At 38.4% G+C, this 22,568-nt stretch overlaps 1 protein-coding gene across 5 annotated transcripts in view; it reads right to left on the reverse strand.

The window, feature by feature from the left end:
- Window positions 1-22,568, reverse strand: part of LOC133524004 (putative polypeptide N-acetylgalactosaminyltransferase 9) — a 422,033-nt gene that overhangs the window by 205,649 nt on the left and 193,816 nt on the right. For all 5 annotated transcript variants that reach the window (XM_061859766.1, XM_061859767.1, XM_061859768.1 and 2 more), the window contains exon 2: window positions 1,357-1,389. The gene's annotated coding sequence lies outside the window, so the exon portion shown is untranslated. The remainder of the gene's footprint in view (window positions 1-1,356; window positions 1,390-22,568) is intronic.

A 22,568-nucleotide genomic window follows, 5' to 3' on the forward strand; every position in this document is an offset into this window, starting at 1 on the left:
TTCCAAAACGTCCCGCTTGGCGCGCTGTTCAAAAACCCATACAAAATGAGACTTAACGCAAACGCGTACGTCACGTTTCGAAATCGAATTTATTTACACTAGGGGTACTGGTATGTTCGCCGAGAACAGAGTAGATGACTTTTACGCTATAATGCGTAAAAGGCACTGGTCGTTTGTCGGGAGAGTGAGCGAAACGGCGAACAGTATTGTTAAAGTAGTGTATACAACCTGCTACTGTATGAGCAAGGTTTCCCCGCTGCACCTATATAATTAGCCTTAATTTTAATTGTATATTTTATTTTGTTGTATTGTTGAGTTATTGTAATTTAATGGGTTGATACCTGAATAAATAACATTTTTTTTTTTTTTTTTTTTATAAAAAAGCTTCTTTATTGTATAATTGATTAGCTAATTGTGTCTCAGTACGTTCTCAATCATGTTCACTAATGTATACCTACTATTTTGTAACTACCTTCTTAACTATTTACTAAGATCACGATTTGACCTTGTATAAAGCCAATTACAGTAATCATGTAATTGGCTTTATATATTAAAAATTGAAAATTGCACATGTAATTATTATAAGCTGTTGTACCTAATCCTGAATAAAAAAAATGGCTTTCTAAAAGTTTTAATCATGTGTCGAAAGATGACAGTAAATTTACTGTGACTACAAAGTTTTCTTTGACAATCCACCTCTATTTCTTTACAGTAATCATGTAATTGGCTTTATATATTAAAAATTTAAAAATTGCACATGTAATTATTATAAGCTGTTGTAGCTAATCCTAAATAAAAAAAATGGCGTTCTAAAAGTTTTAATCATGTGTCGAAATATGACAGTAAATTTACTGTGACTACAAAGTTTTCTTTTACAATCCACCTCTATTTCAAATTCTCTTTGGTTAAATGCTCTGAGATAGAACTACGACATTTGAATAATAGTCATGCCTAAACGAAGATATTCAGGTTAATTTTGGACCATAGTCACGATCTCTAGGACCGTAGTTACATATCTAATATGACGGTACCAAATTCGCAAAGAAACGGCGCGATTCGAAAAATGATTAAGACACGTTTAAGATCTTGGATAGATCTTTAAAATAGCTGTAACTAAACGACATATCAACATTGACGTTTATTTCGATTCCGCTGTGATCCCAAGAAGATCTATCTTCGATATTTCTAACGTCAGAGTGACATTGGTTGCCCGAATCGAGCTGCTTCTGTCAATTATACGACATACAAACGATATCTAAATAAGAACTTATCTAAACCAGAACTTATCGTAATCGTATCTCATTCTACGAATCGGGCGGCAATAACGCTTATAAGGACTTATAAGCTAAACCTCACCTGCTATTTACTCAGCGCAGACTTTGTTGAAAACTGAAATAAAAAGAAAAATAAAATTAGGAGGACAATTCAAAACATTCAAGCTAAGTGCTACTTAACAATAACATTAAATCGCAAACAGAATTAATTAACTATGAAAATAAATCTAGAAAATAACAATCCATCAAAATTACTTTCAGTTAAAAGTATGTGTAGTGACTTTTAACGTAAACATTATGTTGCTCATGGTTTTATTCGGTTTAGTTTCGTGATTTATTTTAGTGGCCCTAAATTTTATCTAGAATCTTAATACAATTGTCGGTAAATCAAGAATCAAAATAAATTTAAATAAAATAAGCATCCAAAACACCAAGACCCATGAACTAACTATACAGCATTATTATTTAAGCAATGAACTGTAAGTTTTTTTAAAATACTACATCGGTGGCAAACAAGTATACGGCCCGACTGATGTTTAGCAGTCTCCGAAGCCTATGTACGCCTGCAACTCCAGAGGAGTTACATGCGCGTTGCCGACCATAACACTACGCACCCTCGTAGAGCTCTGGCAACCTTAATCACCAACAGAAACACAACACTATGAGTAGGGTCTAGTGTAATTTGGCTGCGGTTTTCTGAGAGGTGGAGATATTTCCCCAGTTGGACTCTGCTTCTTGATCTGGAATGACATCCGCTGTACCACACAAAGCGAGATGCCATTCACAATTCCCATACGTCTCTTAGAGGCAATAGATATCGTAAAACATATTTCGATTAGGTACCGAAAAGGATTACTCATTCGAAAATAGATATATACATTAGTATATTTTATAGGCGGGCAAAGTTAGCCGTCGGGCTAAAGTTAAAGCATATAAAAGCAATCTGAAACATAATTTGAAAACGCTTGAAACATAATCAAACAGATACAGCAGAAACTAAACATGAAAATAACGTTTCAACTCGAGTTCTAGCTGGAATCAGAGGCTAGTAAATATAGAAGACTGACAACCCCCACACAACGTCACGAGAATGGTAGATGGCGCTAGATATTATTTTAACATTTCAGTTATTTGCCTTAAGTGCGGAAGTTCAAACCCCGGCTCGTACCAATGAGTTTTTCGGAACTTATGTACGAAATAACGTTTGATATTTACCAGTCGCTTTTCGGCGAAGGAAAACATCGTGAGGAAACCGGACTAATCCCAATAAGGCCTAGTTTACCCTCTGGGTTGAAAGGCCAGATGGCAGTCGCTTTCGTAAAAACTAGTGCCTACGCCAATTCTCGGGATTAGTTGCCAAGGTGACCCCAGGGTCCCATGAGCCGTGGCAAATGCCGGGACAACGCGAGGAAGAAGAAGAAGTTATTTGCCTTAAGTGCTTTACACACCTTACATCAGCTGGGACGCAGCGCAGCAATGCGTAGAAGTGAGATGCAGATATCTTTACCCTGTCTAACAGATAGCTGGTTACTGAATTAAGTGAGTGAAGTGCTTTAGTTCTAGCCGGTCTGCTCTCACAGCAACAAAATCTACTTACTTTGTTTTATATTCTCAGAGAGCCCACTAGATGCTAGAATTAAATAAATAAAGACACGCCTAAAATACTCTTATTATGTTTTCATTACCCCTTTATGATGATTTTCTTATAGCCTATCTTGTGTCCCACTGCTGGGGAAAGGCCTACCGTTTCTTCCGCCACTCAACACGGTTTGGTGCATGCTCCCGCCAGTTGAATATGATGCAAATATAGTAAACTGCGCTACCCACAACAATTATGCAGTGTGTAGGGCACACGGTATTGTATAGAGGTTATCAGTTTTCTATATTTACTAGTCTCTTCTGAAACTATGTTTGCCGTATCGCAGTTAATTAAATGTTGCTTGCACAAGATTAAAATCGTATTCGATGTGAACACTGAATGTTTTTGTGCATGAATATTGAATTTTGGTGTTGCTTTGCGAAATAGATCAACAATCAGGAACTCGAGTCTTTAGAGTGGAGAAATTTAAATTTAAAGAATTTTTGACGATCGGTCTGGCCTAGTGGGTAGTGACCCTGCCTATGAAGCCGATGGTCAGATGATACAAGTTGAGAAAACTTTTGAAAAATTCTCTGAAATTTCAGAATAATTTCTTAGGAAATTAAGAGGGAAATATAACATGTGATCGTCCATACAAAAAGAGAAAACGTTTTTCCACTTCTAAATATTTTCCATTCTGCATGTTTTTTTGTTGTACGTTATTGACACAATAAAAAACTAGGTTTCTAAGTTTTCCTTTTATTTTTCAAAATTTGCAATTTTTTTTAAGCGGAACCTATATACCTATAATATATTATGCTGAAGCGATCGACATCAAAATCAAAGTGATTTGTTAAGATTTAATCAGTGGAAAACGCTTCCCGCAATGGAATTTCATAGAAAAAATACCGTTATTTCGCTAGGATCGCAAAGCTATTCTTCCCTCTTAAGGAAACTCATATTTTGGAAACGGAAAATTTCGATCTACTAACAAACATATGCGAAGATTCCGATTTTTTTAATGTGCAAATTTCGCAATCTTTCCACTCACCACATCAGTAAATTCAGTAGTCAATGTTCAACATATTATTCTTTACCCGTTTTCCGATTGAAATTGAAATGTATTTATTTGTCTGAATATGATACATTGATTTGATCTTAAATTACTCGTAGAATTAATTCTTTCATATTCTACCGTGAAGGCGGTGTACAAATATTTTTACTTATATCTAGTTCTTACATCTATATCTTTGGTTTACATAAAATACCTACGAAATCAAAACTAGGAACAATCCATGCTTAGCCAAAGGGCAACTCAAAATCCCTGACTGTTTAATTAGCATATGCTCTAATAACAGCAGCCAGTCAAATCAAAACGTTCCGAATTTCAATTACACACACAGTGAGGTATCAAAACAAACTCCCGAGGAAACACCTCAGATTGAAAGTTAATTAGACTCACTTCCCGCTGGAATAGGGAATAGGGATGGGGCATTTGCGGGAATATTGGAAAATTAATACAGTGTTGTTTTTACACTTCCCGCCAAAATCCCTACTTCCCTTCTAATGTTCTTTAATCTAGCGTTTTCCCGGCCTAGCGCCAGGGTCCGCTTTCCTACTCAATCTTCTCCACTTTGCCCGGTCTTCGGCATCCTCAGTTGTGAGATTGTTCTTTTCCATGTCCGCTATCACGACGTCCAGCCAGTGCTTCTTAGGTCTACCGCGTCTGCGTGATCTAGGGCCTTGGGCAGTGAGATCGAGGCATCTTTTTGTTGTGACGTAGTCTACCGGTTTGCGGCTTATATGGCCATACCATCAGAGGCGACATTCCTGCTAATATCATATTTAAATCTGAAAGTATCCCTGTCTCTTCGGTTTTCATGCTTAAAACGCTACATCCGTGAAGATGCCATTAGGTGTGGAGATAGTTTGAGGCCCAAGGAAGGGTTATAAATCATCACCGTAATCGTTATCCCACGCAGACAAATCAAGTTAAGGGTAGAAAATACTATTACTACTACTTCTCTTGCGCAGCGACCCAGAGTGTGTCTTGGCCTCCAACATGACTGCTCGCCGCTGATTCCGGTCCTGTGCAGTTTCTCGCCAGTCTTCAACCTATACCTAGGTCGACCGGCCGGGCGGCGTGTTGTCGGTTTTCCGTCAAACGCTATTTTCACCGCCCGATCGGCTCCCATTCGCTCTAGCCGGGCCACCGAAGCCTTAGCGCCTTTGTGACACCCATTATATTGGGCACAGCTACTATCTGCTCGACTTCGACGTTTTTGCGAATTCTCCAGCTGCCATCGGGTCGCTGCGTTGGGCCGAGGATTTTGCGAAGAATCTTCTTCTCAGCCACCAGAACCTTACTTTTTTCCTTCAAAGTTAGTGTCCGGACCTCACAGCAGAAGCTAAGGAGCAGAAGGCCGAAGATAATAAACATTGAATAAAAAATGCACAAGAATCGTAGGTAGTCTATTTTTGTATTTGTTGTATTGCGAAATAATGTCCTTATAATATTTATTTATATTACAGTTCTGTTTAGGAAATATCTACTGACAGACAGACATACAGGACTTTAGTTAGTGTTCCGGTAGACTTTCTTTGGCTTCCATGGTTTAGAATTCATGATTTGAACCTCAATTTTAGGAATATCCCGTTCAATCAAGCAATGTTCCCTCGCGGCACAGCACTACACAATGGCTACGAAGAAATTAATAGCAGATGAAATTTGAAGGCACAAAGGAAATTTTACGATTACGCCGATTACGGTCGGAGGGCAACTGAGTGAATTTAGAGACCTTATTTAATACAAATATTCAATTGATTATACAGAGGAATGACTGGGAGTTTTGATGTTTAATTTCGGAATGACTGTTGTGTTCATTGCCATCCTAACGAAATAACGGTACTTTTTCTATGAAATTCCAAACGGTTTCCACTAAATCTTAACATATCACTTCGATTTGGATGCCGATCGCGTCAGCATAATATATTCTAGGTTTTGCTTTTTTTTCAGTTTAGCAAATTTTGAAAAAAAAAAGAAAAAACCTATAAACCTATTTTTATAGTGTCAATAACATACTAAAAAATGTTGGCGACTGGAAAATATTTAGAAGTGGAAAAACGTTTTTTTCTTTTGTATGCACGGTCACTTCCCTCTTAATGTAAATATAAAAGCGAATAGTCGTGTCCGTCTTGAAAATGGGAGCTACCGTCATTATCAGTAACAAAGAGCAACAATGGCCGTCATTCTGCTTGGTTACCAACCACGGGAGAATCGAACAGGGACCAGAGAGCCTACCGCGAACCACGTTCGACGCGTTGCCTCCCTATCACACTTACGTACGAATTTACAAGTGCGACAAAGAGGCAACACGTCGAACGTGGTTCGCGGTAGGCCCCAGTTTTTCGAACGGCATTACTGTGCTTGTCAACGAATCTGCTTTGGTTCAAGAGGGGACTTACTTAAAATTGTAGTTTATATATAGAAATTTTCTTTTACCAGGGCAAATTTCTTGAAAAAAATCACTCGAAAACTAGACTATATTTGGCTCAACAGAAAAAAAATACAAAACGTGTCTCATTTTCATTTATTTTCAATTGTATATTCTTACCCTGTATCCAATAGCAGTATAATTTTAGTATAACATAGCATTTGGTATAGCCGAGAGATTTGACCAGCAAAATTTTATACAGAAATATACTTTCAGAGATATTGAGGAAAAAAGTTAAAACCCGCGCAATCGCGAAGCCTTCCGTCGCAAATTTCGGGCGGCACGCCTAATCTTTTGTCCCTTTCTAATTTCCTGGCTTAATAATCTTAAGCTCTAAATGATGTTAGTCGCGCGTGCATATCGGTAGTAATTGTCCATAAAGTTACTGGCGCGAGAAAACGCACGGGCGACTGATATAATTTAGATATAATTTTGATGTAACAAAGTTTGAATTGGCCTCTAATGAAACCGATTCGAACTTTAAGATACGTGTTGCGAACGTATTGCGAACCGGCTAATATTTGCCAACGTCATGGAGTAGATGGCGCTAGTAGTCACGTTTAAGTTAAATAACCGCTTCTAGGTAATTGGGATTTTTTGGCTGAAGTTGAGAGGGTAGAAGGAAAAAGGAGGTTGTGTGCGAACAAATCTAGCGCGGAGTGATATTTGCTTTTAGATCAAGTCAAGGACGTTCTTATGGTGTTATTAGAATAATGATGTGTCTCTTGTAGATTGTGACCAACGTTATCAGTACTCAGAGTGAACAGTGAGGCTAATATGAACTTAAGGTGAACTTTGTGTGAGGAAAGGGGTCGCTATAAGGGGAGGTTTGGAGGCGACTATTAAGCTCAAGAAACCAGGTGGATAATCATGTGAAACTCATTTACATGTAGGTAATAAAGTCGGACACCAGCACAACTCATATCGTCATCTCACTAACGTCCCGGCCTCGTATGTAGTATGTTTACATATCGCTTTCCAGTATCCGTAAAAGCATTAGCTCATTCGATAGGTTAATATATTACGTACATCAATGGTTAATAAGTATGGTGAGCTTGACGACAATACGTCAAACATTTGATAAAGATAAGATATGGCTTAGATATGTCATTGTCAAAATTGACGTTTCTAACAAAAACACTTTTGACACTGACACATCCAATCCATATGGTATCATTAGGAAATATTTTGATGTATCGGGCCGTATGTTTCCGAACGTGTGCCCCGGTAAGTGTCGAGAATGTCCGCGCTGATCAAATAAAGCCCCGAGCGGCGATGGCTGCCGTGTCTGCAGGTACTTGTGATTTGATTGCAGACGGACTGACCAACGAATTGATAGAGCGGACTGCGATATTTAACCCGCAGTAGGATTAATTGGATTAAGAAACAGCTTTTAAACATATCAAGGCTCTGGCTCTGACTCTTTTCGTTCGTAACAAAAATATCCAATGTCAATCCGGTCCTATTAAGAATAATTATGGCTACAATCCTAATAAAAACAGTTCTATCCATTCCATGTTCTATCAAGCGCAGAACGCAGTAGCCTCGCTACAGGTCATTGGACCCCCGGTCAGTAGATACTCGCTTTCGTTGTTCGCATAAATGAATGAATGAATGTGTCACTTCTATCCATTTATTGCTCTATCGTACGGAGAACGCAGTAGCCTCGCCGCAGGTCATTCGATCCCTGGTCAGTGGATACTCGCTTTCGTTGTTCACATAAATGAATGAATGAATGTGTCCCTTCTATCCATTCACCGCTCTATCGCACGGAGAACGCAGTAGCCTCGCCGCAGGTCATTCGATCCCCGGTCAGTGGATACTCGCTTTCGTTGTACGTTTAAGCGTGGATTACACGTGATGTGGCCTCGTGTTCTGTGGGAAAGGGATTCCAGGAAATTCTCAAGCATATGACGCTAAGCCAATATTTGGCATACGTTTTAATTATTTAGCTTTACATTAAACGATATATAATACAGATCAGTTCTGTAGGTAATTAAGGTAGCCGCCAATACGTGTCACGTATCTGACGAAGTAGACTTTTTTTGTGGAATGCCCCGGGAAGTTGCTTCATACTATTAGAAGTATTAGAACAACTTAAATTATTTTCAGAAAATATTTTAATTTGTTTTCATTTCAAGTAGAAACAGTACTATATAAATAATAAACTGAAACCTGAGTTGATCCAGTTGGAAGGTCGAACCATACTGTTTTACCTTAGGGATGGCTAGGGGACGCCGTAAGCCTTCAGTAAGAAATGTATATACTTGGAAAAATTCGACCAGTGCCGCCGTGACGTGACCGTGACCCCGGCGGCCGAGTGGCTCAGGCACCTGAGAGGACGCTGGTTCAATTTCAGCCTGGGGCACTGGAGACTTTGGTAACTCTTTCTTAGTATATGACATTTATTTCAGTTTATAAGTTACTTCATTTTTTTAAAGTCAAGAGCGGGGTCTGTAGATCTCTAGTACATACACAGTTTTAGCGGTAAGGGTTTACCTCAGTTTGTCGTACCCAAGTGAACGTATAAAAATGTGTAGGCGTAATTGATGTTGTTGAGAGGTGTCTAAACAAAAACTGTTTATAAAATGATAGCATGTGTGCTATCATTTTATAAACATTGTGCTTATAAAATATTAGATTGATTAGGAGCTGTCATGTCTATGCTGTATTTGTCAATCAACTTTTATATTGTCAGTTTTACTCATAATATCTCGAGTTACCAAGAAATCAAGCTTCTAATATACGTAGTCTCTGTATATTGAACGTTTTAATATACACCATAAACTGAAACACAGAAAAGTTTTAAAGTTGCAGACAGATTTGTGTTGGTGAAAAAGTGGATTCGCCCAAATACATTTTTTTGGTTTGTTTTGGGAGTTTAGAGGTCAACTTTTCCCTACCACATCCCTGGATTGACGCCGGGATGTCCGGGGGAAGCCCAAATACAGCACCGCATTACCCAGTGTGTACTATTCCTTATGTTGGGTCAAGCGGTCATGTTTTCACTGCCTGACGTGTACAGTTGTATACACTGACTTTTACGAGTTACCGATCTGGGAAAGTAATATTTTCTTGCCTCGGTGATTTACTTTTCTTTGGATACTGTTTCACTGGCTCAGTGACCCAAACAGGACCTTGGCCTCTGACAAAAGAGCGCCACTCTCTGCCCTATCTTGCGCCACTTCACGCCAGTAGGGTATTCCGAGGGCGGACAGAATTTTCTTTGGATACTTACTACATGCTGGTACTCCCGACATAGATATACTTATTTCACTGGCTCAGTGACTCAAACAGGATTTTGGCCTCTGACACAAGAGAGCGCCACTCTGCCCTATCCTGCGCCACTTCACGCCAGTAGGGTATTCCGAGGGCGGACAGACTTTTCTTTGGATACTTACTACATGCTGGTGCTCCCGACATAGATATACTTGTTTCACTGGCTCAGTGACCCAAACAGGACCTTGGCCTCTGACACAAGAGAGCGCCACTCTGCCCTATCCTGCGCCACTTCACGCCAGTTGGGTATTCCGAGGGTGGACAGACTTTTCTTTGGATACTTACTACATGCTGGTGCTCCTGACATAGATATACTTGTTTCACTGGCTCAGTGACTCAAACAGGATTTTGGCCTCTGACACAAGAGAGCGCCACTCTGCCCTATCCTGCGCCACTTCACGCCAGTTGGGTATTCCGAGGGCGGACAGACTTTTCTTTGGATACTTACTACATGCTGGTGCTCCCGACATAGATATACTTATTTCACTGGCTCAGTGACCCAAACAGGACCTTGGCCTCTGACACAAGAGAGCGCCACTCTACCCAATCCTGCGCCACTTCACACCAGTTGGGTATTCCGAGGGCGGACAGGGCTTTTAGGGTTTCGTCACTCCAGCGGTATATAGATATATATCAAATGCTTGAAATGTTTACGCCATGTTTTTTATACCTAAACTATAGTAAACACCCCTATAATGGAACAGGCACCAGTAATGGGATGGTATAGAACAAATCCTGTAAAACAAGTAGGTATTTACCATCAGTTTGTCATCGCTAGCAACATTATACCATAAACAAGAGCCAAAGAGTTGCTTAAGTTTAATTTTTCATTGATATTTGTTAGTTTGAAAATTAATTGCGCCATACATCCCATGACTGGAGCAACAGTACTATATAAATAATTTTTTTTTTGGTTAATAATATTAAAACCAATTGAAGTAGTTTTCACTTTTAAAGCATAAAGCGGTAGAAGTTTTACAGGTGTCGGTGAAATATCCAAAATACTGCAAAATTTATCTTAAAAGTCCCATTATTGGTGCTGTTAACATAAGTGTATGTATACTCAGACATATATGGACGCGTAATTAACGTATACGTATGGAAAAAGCTTCATATGCACATGAAGCTTAAGGACCCTTCTCTAAAGGAAAGCCACATATAAATAAGTAAAACATTTGCAATAAAACAAAAATTTTTAAACAACTTCAAAAATAAAAGTACGATTCGGAAAAATCAAATCTCAAGAAACTCGCTATCGACGGCAAGATCTTCTTTAAAAATAAGTCGTTATCAATGCAAAGTTCTGAAAGAAACGTCGAAAACTTGGGAATCGGCTTCCCGAATGCCTTTGATAAAAATATCTTCTTTCAAACGTCTGATACTACTGCGTAATTAAGTAGCTTTAAACTAGAGATGGGCCGAATTTGGAGTTAACCGAATAGGAATATTCGGCTGAATTATTAGTTTTTTTTATTTTATAGGACATTATTACACAAATTGACTAAAGACCCACAGTAAGCACAATAAGGCTTGTGTTGAGGGTGCTTAGACAACGATATATATAACTTAAATATAGAAAACACCCATGACTCAGGAACAAATATCCGTGGTCATCACACGAATAAATGCCCTTACCAGGATTTGAAGCCGGGACCATCGGCTTCATAGGCAGGGTCACTACCACTAGGCCAGACTGGTCGAATCGGTCGGTTTATCTGTATAATTTTAATAAACCATATAAAAACGTTTCTGTAGCAGTTAAAGATGGATCTGTTCCTAGGAAATGTACTAGAAACAAATAGGCAAGGAACTCGCAAATACTTAAGAGGGAATACCACATACTCGTCCTTAGAAAAAGAAAAAATGTTTTTACCCTTCTAAATATTTTCCGATCTCCATGATTTTTACTATGTTATTTTATTTATTTATTTGGAGATCAAACAGCTATGATATTAACAAAAATATAGTAGATACAGGAAGCCAATTATAGGAACTCACAGGTAGTGATTATTGGGTAGGGATACCTACTTATTTCCTTTATATCAAAATTTGCAAAGCATAAAAATGTTTTTTTATTTATTTTAAAGAAACCGAAAATATATTATACTGAAGCGATCAACATCAAAATCAAAGTGATTTGTTAAGATTTAGTCAGTGGAAATCTAAATCTAAAATCTACCGTTATATGCCCAATTGTTGTCGATTTGCGGATAATACCCAGCAAAACTAACTAAATATTCCAGTGGTGGCAGTATGGTTCCATTTTTATCATTTGTCACTCACTATACCAGTCACTTTCGCGCTTACCTACTTGTTAGAACGTGACAGCCATGGTGACAAATGATAAAGAGCCGACCATCTTAGCCCTACTGGGTGGCAGATACTTTTGGCGCGTTGTTTCATCCGCTACTATTGATGTTGACTGTACTTGAGCGCGGTCAAGCGAAATGTAATTAGGGCGATTGGCCGGTCAACACAAAAATTGTATTTTGCCCGGCGTTGTCTATGTACAGAACACTCAGACGTGGTACTGTAAGCAGTCAGCGTCAAATAGATAGTGACCGCCAAAGTGTGTAGTACTGCCAATTTATATGGAGTTATCCATTTAAATACTAACGACATTCGTAGGGGCCCCTTTATAATTCGTTTTTAAAATAAATCGGCACCTTTAAATATAATAATCGTGTGCAGAGTATACAAATACCGCTTATTTTATTTAGAAGGCCTTGTCCGTCACTACCCGAGTCGCGTATAATTAGACTGAGAACTATTTTGTCCGCATTGCCGGACATTTGGCTCTAAAAAACTGTTTAACAAAAAATAAAACCGACTTCAAATATTACCAAAAGCGCCATACATGTACCTATAACATTTGAAGAGTTCCCTCATTTCTCCAAGATCCCATCATCAGACCCCGACTTGGTGGCAACGGGACTATCTTGGGGTTATACCCGTTCGATTAAAAAAAAATTGAATATCGGTTCACGATTCTCGGAGATATCGAGTAACATACATACAAAAAACACAGTCGAATTGAGAACCTCCTCCTTTTTTGAAGTCGGTTAAAATGGAAATTATTTTCATATTTCTTCCAAGATTCTCTGTCCAAGAGATTTATAGTATGACTACAAGCCTCAATTAATAAATTTATGTTTTATCACTTTCTTGCAAATACATAAATCAAAAGTCTGATTAAGACAAACGATTAATCGCTAATTGAGGCTTGTAGCGTGTTTATGAATGAGGGTATCTAATTTATCTCAAGGTTTGCCAGCGAGCTATGGAGCGTAGTATACTAGGTGTTCGTGGAACTGATCGAATTTGAAACATGGAACTACGCTCCAGAACTCGAGTTGTAGATGTAGGTGTCAAGACCGCTAAGCTTAAGTGGGACTGGGCTGGACATGTCTGCCGCATGCACTCGGAAAGGTGGGCCAGAATGGTTACTGAGTGGGACCCACGGAACACCGACGGTGCAGGACGGGGTGAAGGCAGACCGAAAAGATGGCGGAACGACTTGGACGCATTCGACCCGGAATAGTGGGAACATACCAAGGACAGGGTCGAGTGGAAGAAACGAGAGGAGGTCTTTGCCCAGCAGTGAGACAATAAAGGAGGCTATTAAAAAAAAATATATATATATATATAATATAATATATATATATATATATATAAATGTAGGTGGCACGTGGAGGATAAAGAAGAATGCTGAAATCGAGGAATTGGCGGGCGAACCTAATATCATCGGCGAAACCAAATCCCAGACTTCGCTGGTTCGGCCACCTACTTAGAATGGAAGAGGATCGGGCTGACAAGAGGACATACTTGGGAAGACCTATTGGTGGCCGCCCGGTGGGTCGACCCAGATACCGCTGGGGAGACAGCGTTGAAGCGGACCTGCGGCAGCTCCAAGCCGATAATAGTAAGAAGCGGCGCTGGATCGGGAAAAGAGGCGTGCTTTTGTTTCAGAGGTCAAGACACTCTTTGGGTCACTAAGCCAACATTAGCTAGTTAGTTATGTCCACGATTTTTGAATATTAGTTTTCCGTAAATATGTTATGTCTTCAGTTTAAGACAAAAAGCGGCCAAGTGCAAGTCGGAGTCGCCCATGAAGGGTTCCGTACCATTTATAACGTATTTAAAAAAAACTACTTACTAGATCTCGTTCAAACCAATTTTCGGTGGAAGTTTGCATGGTGATGTACATCATATATTTTTTTTAATTTTATCATTCTGTTATTTTAGAAGTAACGGGGGGGGGGGGGGGGGGACACATTTTACCACTTTGGAAGTGTCTCTCGCGCAAACTAGTTTCAGTTCTAAGTATGGGCTGTGGTATGGGGAACCCCCAAAATTTATTGTATTTTTTTCTATTTTTGTGTGAAAATGTTAATGCGGTTCACAGAATACATCTACTTACCAAGTTTCAACAGTATAGTTCTGATAGTTTCGGAAAAAAGTGGCTGTGACATAAACGGACAGACAGACGGACATGACGAATCCATAAGGGTTCCGTTTTTTGCCATTTGGCTACGGAACCCTAAAACACCGTAATTCTAAAATAAGGTATTTCAATTGTCTTTACTCGTGTATAATAAAAAATGCTACACAATGGACTATTCCAATTTCAAATTAATATCCGCTTAGCGTTCGTTTCAGTATTTCCAGCCATTAGTTTGCTAAAATATTAACGTGATTCAGAATACATTTTAAATTCACCGCTAAACTAGGATGTGAAATAACAAAACATGCTAATGTATGCAATAAATCGATTGAAAGTGTCTCCGGGTGCAAATAATTTAAATCACGAATGCACGCATGCATAATACAAGTGCATTATAACACTACGTTCTGCCCGCGACTTCGATCGAGTAGTACTTACTAGGTAATACGGAAGGTGGAGATAAGGAACGAAATCTCCATGTACCAAAAAGTGTCATCAAAAAACTTTAAATAGGTGGCGCTACAATACCTAGAGTACTTGAACAAAAAAAATCAAATCATAGACAGCTCAATTCACTCCGTCAATAACGCCTAGGTTCTTAGCTACTCTAGCGCTACTCTGGAGAGATTTGGAACTATTATTTATAGCTGACAGCTGGACACTTTTGCAACAGTTCTACCATAAGAGATGCCACTCCTCTTAATTCCAAACTCCATACTAGGTAAGATAAAAATCATGTGCAGAAGATGAAATAAAACGCTAAATCTGTAGTATTGGTAGGAACTATAGTCTTTTGAGTCTGAATTTGAAGAACTCGACTCGTTTTTACGAAACTCGGCGCTTAAAAAACTTCCCAGTCTTTTAAGTCCCGAGGCGAGTCATTTATTGAGTAAAAAAGATGGTATGGTATGGTGGACTGTATGAATAAAAGGGAAGAATATACCTTTGATATTGTTTTAATAAATATTTACAATAAATAGAAAATCACATCATCGACACAACCAAATCAGTATAAAAAAGTAACCTGAAGTAATCAGAATGACAAATACTTTTTAAGTCAATTTTGAATTTGAATTTATAATAGACAAATAAGAAAAATAAGCCTGATGCTGCAAAGAGTGTGCAACATCGAGTCTTTTTTAAGAGAACTCAAAAAGACTCGAGTCTCCTAATAAAGAGTCCGTCAACAATTTCATTGGTAAATAAAAGTACCTAAAGAAATTATGCGTTATTGTACAATTTGTGTGCCTAATCCAGGTATTACTCAAAGACAAAGCTTTTAAAAAAATTGCAAACAAAAAAATTTAGAGGTCTCTGAAAAGGACTCAAACCCTACAAAAGACTCGAGTCTCTAACAAGTTGAAAAGTTTAGACTTAATATGTGAGGCTGAAAAACTCGAAGGACTCGTCTTAACCAACACTAATTATCTCTCTATCACTCTTCCATATATCTATATATACTCTTCTTATATATTTTACGGTAAGCTTCTTTTTATTTTTATTTTTTATTGGAAAAAGGTAAGCATTTGACCACAATCTCACCTGATGGTAAGTGCCGATGGAACATATGCTTAAAGATGTCTATTAACTCTCTATTAATCGAAATATCTATTTCAATAATGAAAGTTTCCCTTCATTGCATTCGAAATATTACCTGAAATTTGCTAGAAATTTTCCGACTTTGAAATTTATATATATAGTATAGTATATATATAGTATACATACATGCGTGTAACCGATGAGTAAGTAATACATGTCGTCAATAATATATTTAATTGCTTTATCGCCATAATGCGTCAATTGACACAGCCGGTTACATTTATGTTGATCTAGATAATACAATAAATTCAGCATAAAATAATAGAATTGTTGAAATCTAGGCCTAGATGGGAACTAGGCGAAGGTGACGTCATACAAATCGTTTACTGTTAGCAAAGATATATAATATATAACTCCGTATAAGCTAAATAAGGTCTAAGCAAAAAACGTGCCTCGAAAAATCAAGAAAAATTTATGCTCGAATAGATGGCGATATAACTTTGGCCTATACTCGAGTAGATGGCGACACTGTCTGATATTTAATATATATCAGTGAAAGAACATGGGTCAAATAGCCATTGTAATTATAAAAGTTTTAGTCCTGTGTCGAAAGATGGCAGTAAATTTAGCTGACTACAAAAATTACTTTGACAACACGCCTCTATACTAAATTCTCTTTGCTTTTAGTTTTTGATTGACAGCTGGTTATACCTACATTTAATTGTATATGTTGTTATTATAATGACCAAGTCAATATTTCAAGCACCATAGATTGGACGGTATGATTTAAATATGAGCTTTATTTTCTTTAAAATGTCTGTACATCTTCCTCCTGCCGGAAATTACCTCCCGCGGAGGCTCCGGCTGTGGAATGAGCTCCCTGCCGAGGTTTTCTCTAAGGGCTACAGTAAGGGTTTCTTCAAAAATTCGATAGTTTAAGTAGTTCTCGAAATAATTGCCGTTGTAACAGATAGACGGACGGACAGACGGACAGAGTCGCACCATTCATTTTTTTACGTTTTTGGTACGGAAACCTAAAAAGTAGTGTACAGGTTTTTAGCAGAACGGAAATGGAGTTGCAGACGTTCATAGGCTACGGTGATCGCTTATCATCAGGCGATCTGTATGCTTGTTTATCACAGACGTGTTGTAAAAAAAAGCCATTTAATATGCTATCGTTTAAGTCAGTTTAAAAAAAGAATTACATAAAAAAAAAAAACCGTACTATGGGCTGGGCACGTCTGCCGCATGCCGAGTGAGCTGAACCAAGATCGCCACAAAGCGGCAGCTCTGCTCAAAACGAGGATCTGGCAGACCACGTCGGCGATGGCTAGGCAAGTTAGACTCCTTTTTAAAGAAATGGCTAGAGACTGCTCAAGATCGGGAAGACTGAAAAAGTGGGGGGAAAGCCTTTGTCCAGCAGTAGGACACTAGATATAGTAGCCGCAATACCAACTGGCGACTGAGGTCATAATGCCATCTCTTTCACTCTTGGTTGGTCTTAACAAGGGTAAAAGAGCATTATGATCTCAGTCGCCAGTTGGTATTGCGGTAACTATAAATAAATATTATAGGACATTATTACACAAATTGACTAAGTCCCACAGTAAGCTCAATAAGGCTTGTGTTGAGGGTACTTAGACAACGATATATATAATATATAAATATTTATAAATACTTAAATACATAGAAAACACCCATGACTCAGGAACAAATATCCATGCTCATCACACGAATACATGCCCTTACCAGGATTTGAAGCCGGGACCATCAGCTTCGTAGGCAGGGTCACTACCCACTGAACTGACTGGGGACTGAAGCCATAATTTGAAAATAATGAATAAATGAATAAGCAATATCGTATCTTAAGCAAATAATTGACGTATCGTTTTCTTATTTATAAACTCAACTTCTTTACCTTAGTTTAGTATTATGTCACACTACCTGTGAGTTCCTATAATTGGCTTCCTGTATCTACTATATTTTTCTATGTTAATGTCACAGCTGTTGAATCTCCGAATAAATAAAAATAAAATGAGCAATCAAGATACTTTGGAGACGTCACCTCATACCTCTTATACGCGAGTTCCGCGACTGTGATGAGTGGATGTCGTTCGATACCTCCCTGACGGGAGTGTTCCGCCGTTAAGCTGCAACAGCTGTATCGGGTCGCTCCCCACCGATGTGGGAAGGTCATTCCACGTCATTTTGTGAACGTGTGTGCTGCTGGTACCGCGACTATGATGCCACAAAGCCGGCCGTGACATGGGGTTCAACACATAGAGAGCTTATAATATGTGTGTAGATAAAACAGTATGTAACTGAACATAATGAGGCAAACCCACACACATTTACGTGAGTCATAAAGCAATTTATCCATTTACCAGAAGGCCACGTTCAATCAAAACATCATCACTTTTCCCCAGTAACGTAAACAAGCATGTTGTTACAAGTTTCTCTGACCTCTGACCCACGAAATCTTGCACGGACCTTAATGTCAGTTAAGGTCAAATAAACAAAAGCACGTTTCAATATTTAGAAGTTAAAAAAAATCCAAATTACGGATGATTTATTGAACAAACCTTTTGCTTTACCATTGTGGTGGTAAATAAGTATACAGCCTGCCTGATGATAAGCGGTTACAGTATCTTATAAACGCTTGTGACTCGGGGTGTCAAAAATTAATTAAAAATAGCCTTGAGCAAATTTTTTAAGGCAACGCTATTGATATATGTTCAGGACATACATGGTAGGATTTTACAGATGTGCTATACCGCGTGCTTCTTCATTTATTAATATTATTATAGAAAACGCCCATGAATGAGGAACTTACAGGTATCATAGGCAGGGTAACTTTAGGCTTGTAGTTACAAGGACTTATGTGATGTATTCAAAAGGTACTTAAATACAAAAAATAAAAGTAAAAAAAGATTTTTAATAAAAGCTTTTATTTAAATGCTCTAAAAAGAAGAAAATAAAATTTTCAGGAGTGCATTAAAAATAACTATTCCGCCATCTTGAATGGTCCGCCATGTTGGATTTAGAATGACGTCACATAATTTATCATGCATTGTCATCCAAACTAAACGTTTATACAAAATTTCAGCTCAATCGGCTGAAGATATCTGCTTCAAAATAGAGTTGCAAGATTCCACCTGAACAAACATACATACATACATTGCAAGTTAAATAAAAGCTTTTAAAATACAGTACGTAGCAGCCCCATTTTTTAAATATCTATCGTTAAAATTAAACAATCACAATTATTTTCCAGTGGCGCTAGTGAGCACGTTGATGGACTCTTAAAAAAATTATTCTGTAGGTACAAACATAGTTTTTATTAAAACTCCCACAGATCAATTAACATCTTATCACAACCAAATTGTATTACAATCCCAACACACAGTGACTCAGCAAAACGTGTAACGATGAGTCGTGCGTGAAAAGGAACAATGTGGAATGTATTAAGCGGTCTTTCATCTCATTCTATCGTGACCGATGAGAGTTAAGTTATGCTCTCATTTCTCAACAAACTAAAATTCATAAAATAAAATTATTACCATATTTTTTTATAAGTCAATCGAGAATTGTAGACCAAAACATTCTTCTTCTTCCTCGCGTTATCCCGGCATTTTGCCACGGCTCATGGGAGCCTGGGGTCCGCTTGGCAACTAATCCCGAGAATTGGCGTAGGAACTAGTTTTTACGAAAGCGACTGCCATCTGACCTTTCAACCCAGAGGGTAAACTAGGCCTTATTGGGATTAGTCCGGTTTCCACACGATGTTTTCCTTTACCGAAAAGCGACTGGTAAATATCAAATGATATTTCGTACATAAGTTCCGAAAAACTCATTGGTAAGAGCCGGGGTTTGAACCCGCGACCTCCGTATTGCAAGTCGCACGCTGTTAGCGCTAGGCCACCAGCGCTTCTGTAGAATAAGTCATTGATTGAGTCATCGATGTAGACTAAAACATTCATAAACATCTAAGTCTGTTGTGTCACAGCCCTACGTTGTCTAAACACAATAATATTTATGTAGATATCCTATCAAATATACTTATATATTCTGCATTCAAACTCACAAGCGGTATTGAACCTTTAAGACTTAGCCTCCTTGTGTGTGTTCTACCGCTTGTACAATGGGCTGTGCTCTGAAGAATTGTTTGACATGATGCCAACGGCCGCTTTCTATCACCGCTCCGCTCGACGTCGGCAGGGTGTTCATCCTCACACCCTAGAACCTAAATGGTCGCGTACTGTGCGGTTTAAGAGGATTTTCCTCCCGCGGACGCTTCGGCTGTGGTGGAATGAGCTGCCGAGATTTTGAGATGGGGTTCTTCAAAAAAGGAATGTACAGGTTTTTTTTACGGCCCGCCTGATGGTAGCAGTCTCCGTAGCCTATGTGCGCCTGCAACCCCGAAGGAGTTACATGCGCGTTGCCGACCCTAACACTCCGCACCCTCGTTGAGCTCTGGCAACCTTACTCACCGGCAGGAACACAACACTATGAGTAGGGTCTAGTGTTATTTGGCTGCCGTTCTCTGCGGTTTTTAAAGGGTCGTCAACGCTCATGTAATATCTCTGGTGTTGCAGGCGTCCATAGGCTACTATGACTGCTTACCGTTAGGCGAGCCATATGCTTGTTTGCCCCCAACGTGGTATTAAAAAAAAACAATATACTAATCGTTTTTTGAAACTCCCGCAGATCAATTAAAATCTTATTACAGCCAAGTTATGTTACAAAGTATCCCTAAATACAATGACTAAGCTAAAAGTGCGTGAAAAGGAACACTATCGAATCTATTAAGTGGTCTTTTATCTTTTTCTTCCGTGACCAATGAGTGTTCTTTCATCTCTTTCGGCCGTGACCGATGAGGGTATGGACGTGAATGAATGCCCTTTCTTGGCATTAAGATGTATTGAGTGTAAATAGAGATATGTTTTCTATCAATGACACAAAGAAATGATGTTTACTCGTATTATTATACACTCATGAGTAATGAAAACGAGTCCTGGTTTATAGAATATCGATCCGTGACCGGATTTCATTAGAGCGTACTCAACAGATGGCGCTGTTATAATGATGTCCTAGTTGTTTATTATAATGAATTTAGAGACCGCTCTCATTTTAAAACCAGTTAGAATATTCTGTTTGTAAGGTTTAAGATCATTTAATCTCATTAAGAATTTTACAATTCACTTGCACGAGATAAAACATTAATAATGAAAAGATTATAATAATATGGATATGAGCGCACAGGCACTAAATTGTAACATTTTAAAACGTAAAAAAGGGGTACCTGATCAAACAAATATTTATTGACCGCGCGCTTTCGAAAATGCATGCAACTAGTGACAGTAACACCAAAACAAGTAATACACGGAGTCATTACAGCTAGATATGGCATGATGCGTACGCTGAGCGTAGTTCGATTTGTACACATGAGGTTATACTTGTTTACTCGTTTTATTTGTGTTTCTATCATTTGTCAGTACCATACATATTTAAGTTTAGTTAATAGGTATCTTATATGTTTTTTTTTTATATAAATTACCGTAATTCTGCATACCTACGTTATTTAATATTTATTCGATATATGTTTTTTAAGTAACGATTTAAAGTGAGATATTGATTTTGTTTCTTTTATGGTTTTTGGCAGTTTATTGAATAACTGAGCACCTTCGCAAAGTATACTTTTTTTTCCATAGTTGGTTCGCGACGGACGTACAATTAAGTCATCAGCATTTCGTAGTTTCATTTTTTGCACCTGATATTTTCGAGTAAATTTTAGCTGAGATAAGATGTCATTTTCAGTTATTTTTCGTACCAATATACAATTGTAATATATGTAGGTTTGAGTTACGTTTAAGATTTTTGTTTCGTTATATAGTGTTTTGGTTGGGGTTAAAAAGTCATAATGAAATAGTACTTTGATTAATTTGTTTTGTGCTATTTGAAGAGTCTCAAGATTGGTTTTGGCAGTAGTACCCCAGACTTCTATACTTACAATAATCTATGCCTGTAATTAGTTCGGTATGTGTGGCGACGGCGGCGGCCGAGCCTGCTGGCCGAGCCGCGCGCTCGAACGCAACTCCTTCGCCAGGCCCCCTTTACGCGCGCAATTCGGACACTTAATCGAGTAGCGATCGAGTTAGATTTGTTTCTTTGTTCTTTGAGCGAATTCACAAGGGCCACGCTGTATGTATTCTGTAACACAATTTGTGTTACTGTAGTTTGTAATACTTAATCTATTTACTGTATACCTATGTAATTATTTTATTTTGTGTCAAATTCCATACTGTCGAATTAGGATATCCTGTAACGATGGTTGTGTGTATGTAATAAAAAAAAAAAAAAAGTTTATGTATAGCTTCAGATACCATAGTTAATAAAATCAATTTCATACAAAACTCGTTATTCATCTATTTCTTTTGTTTTATAAGCTGGAGCTATATAAACAAATTAAAGGCATTTGCCTGTAATTAGTTTATATAGCTGTATACCTATGTATACCTGATGGCATTGAGAGTGCAAAGTTTCATTAAAATTCAACATGTAGTTTTAAAAAGAGAACGAAACTTCGTTTGTACGGGTAGGTGAAATATCGGCCGAGCTTGCTGCGGACTTGTAAGGGCCTCCGCTAGCTGGCGCGGGTGCACGGAGCGGACGAGCGGGTTAACGAAAAATAGTACGAGCGACGCTAACTGAAGCGGACGCGTGCGGCGGACTTCACCTACAAATAGAAGCGGCGGGCGTCCGTGTCAGCTAGCGTAGGTCCTAAGGTGTTTTTATAAAGCGCGCATCAATCAAACTTTTTCCGCTTATAATTATGGTCCTCAAAAACCGAATTTCTATCCAATCAACAAATGTTTAAGCCTTTTAATAGTAAAATGCTCTTCAAGCCAGTTCAAGTACCTACTAGCTGTTAACTGTCAAACCAATTACATAACAGTTCA

The sequence above is a fragment of the Cydia pomonella genome, chromosome 13 (genome assembly GCF_033807575.1).
Source record: "Cydia pomonella isolate Wapato2018A chromosome 13, ilCydPomo1, whole genome shotgun sequence".
Lineage (NCBI taxonomy): Eukaryota > Metazoa > Arthropoda > Insecta > Lepidoptera > Tortricidae > Cydia > Cydia pomonella.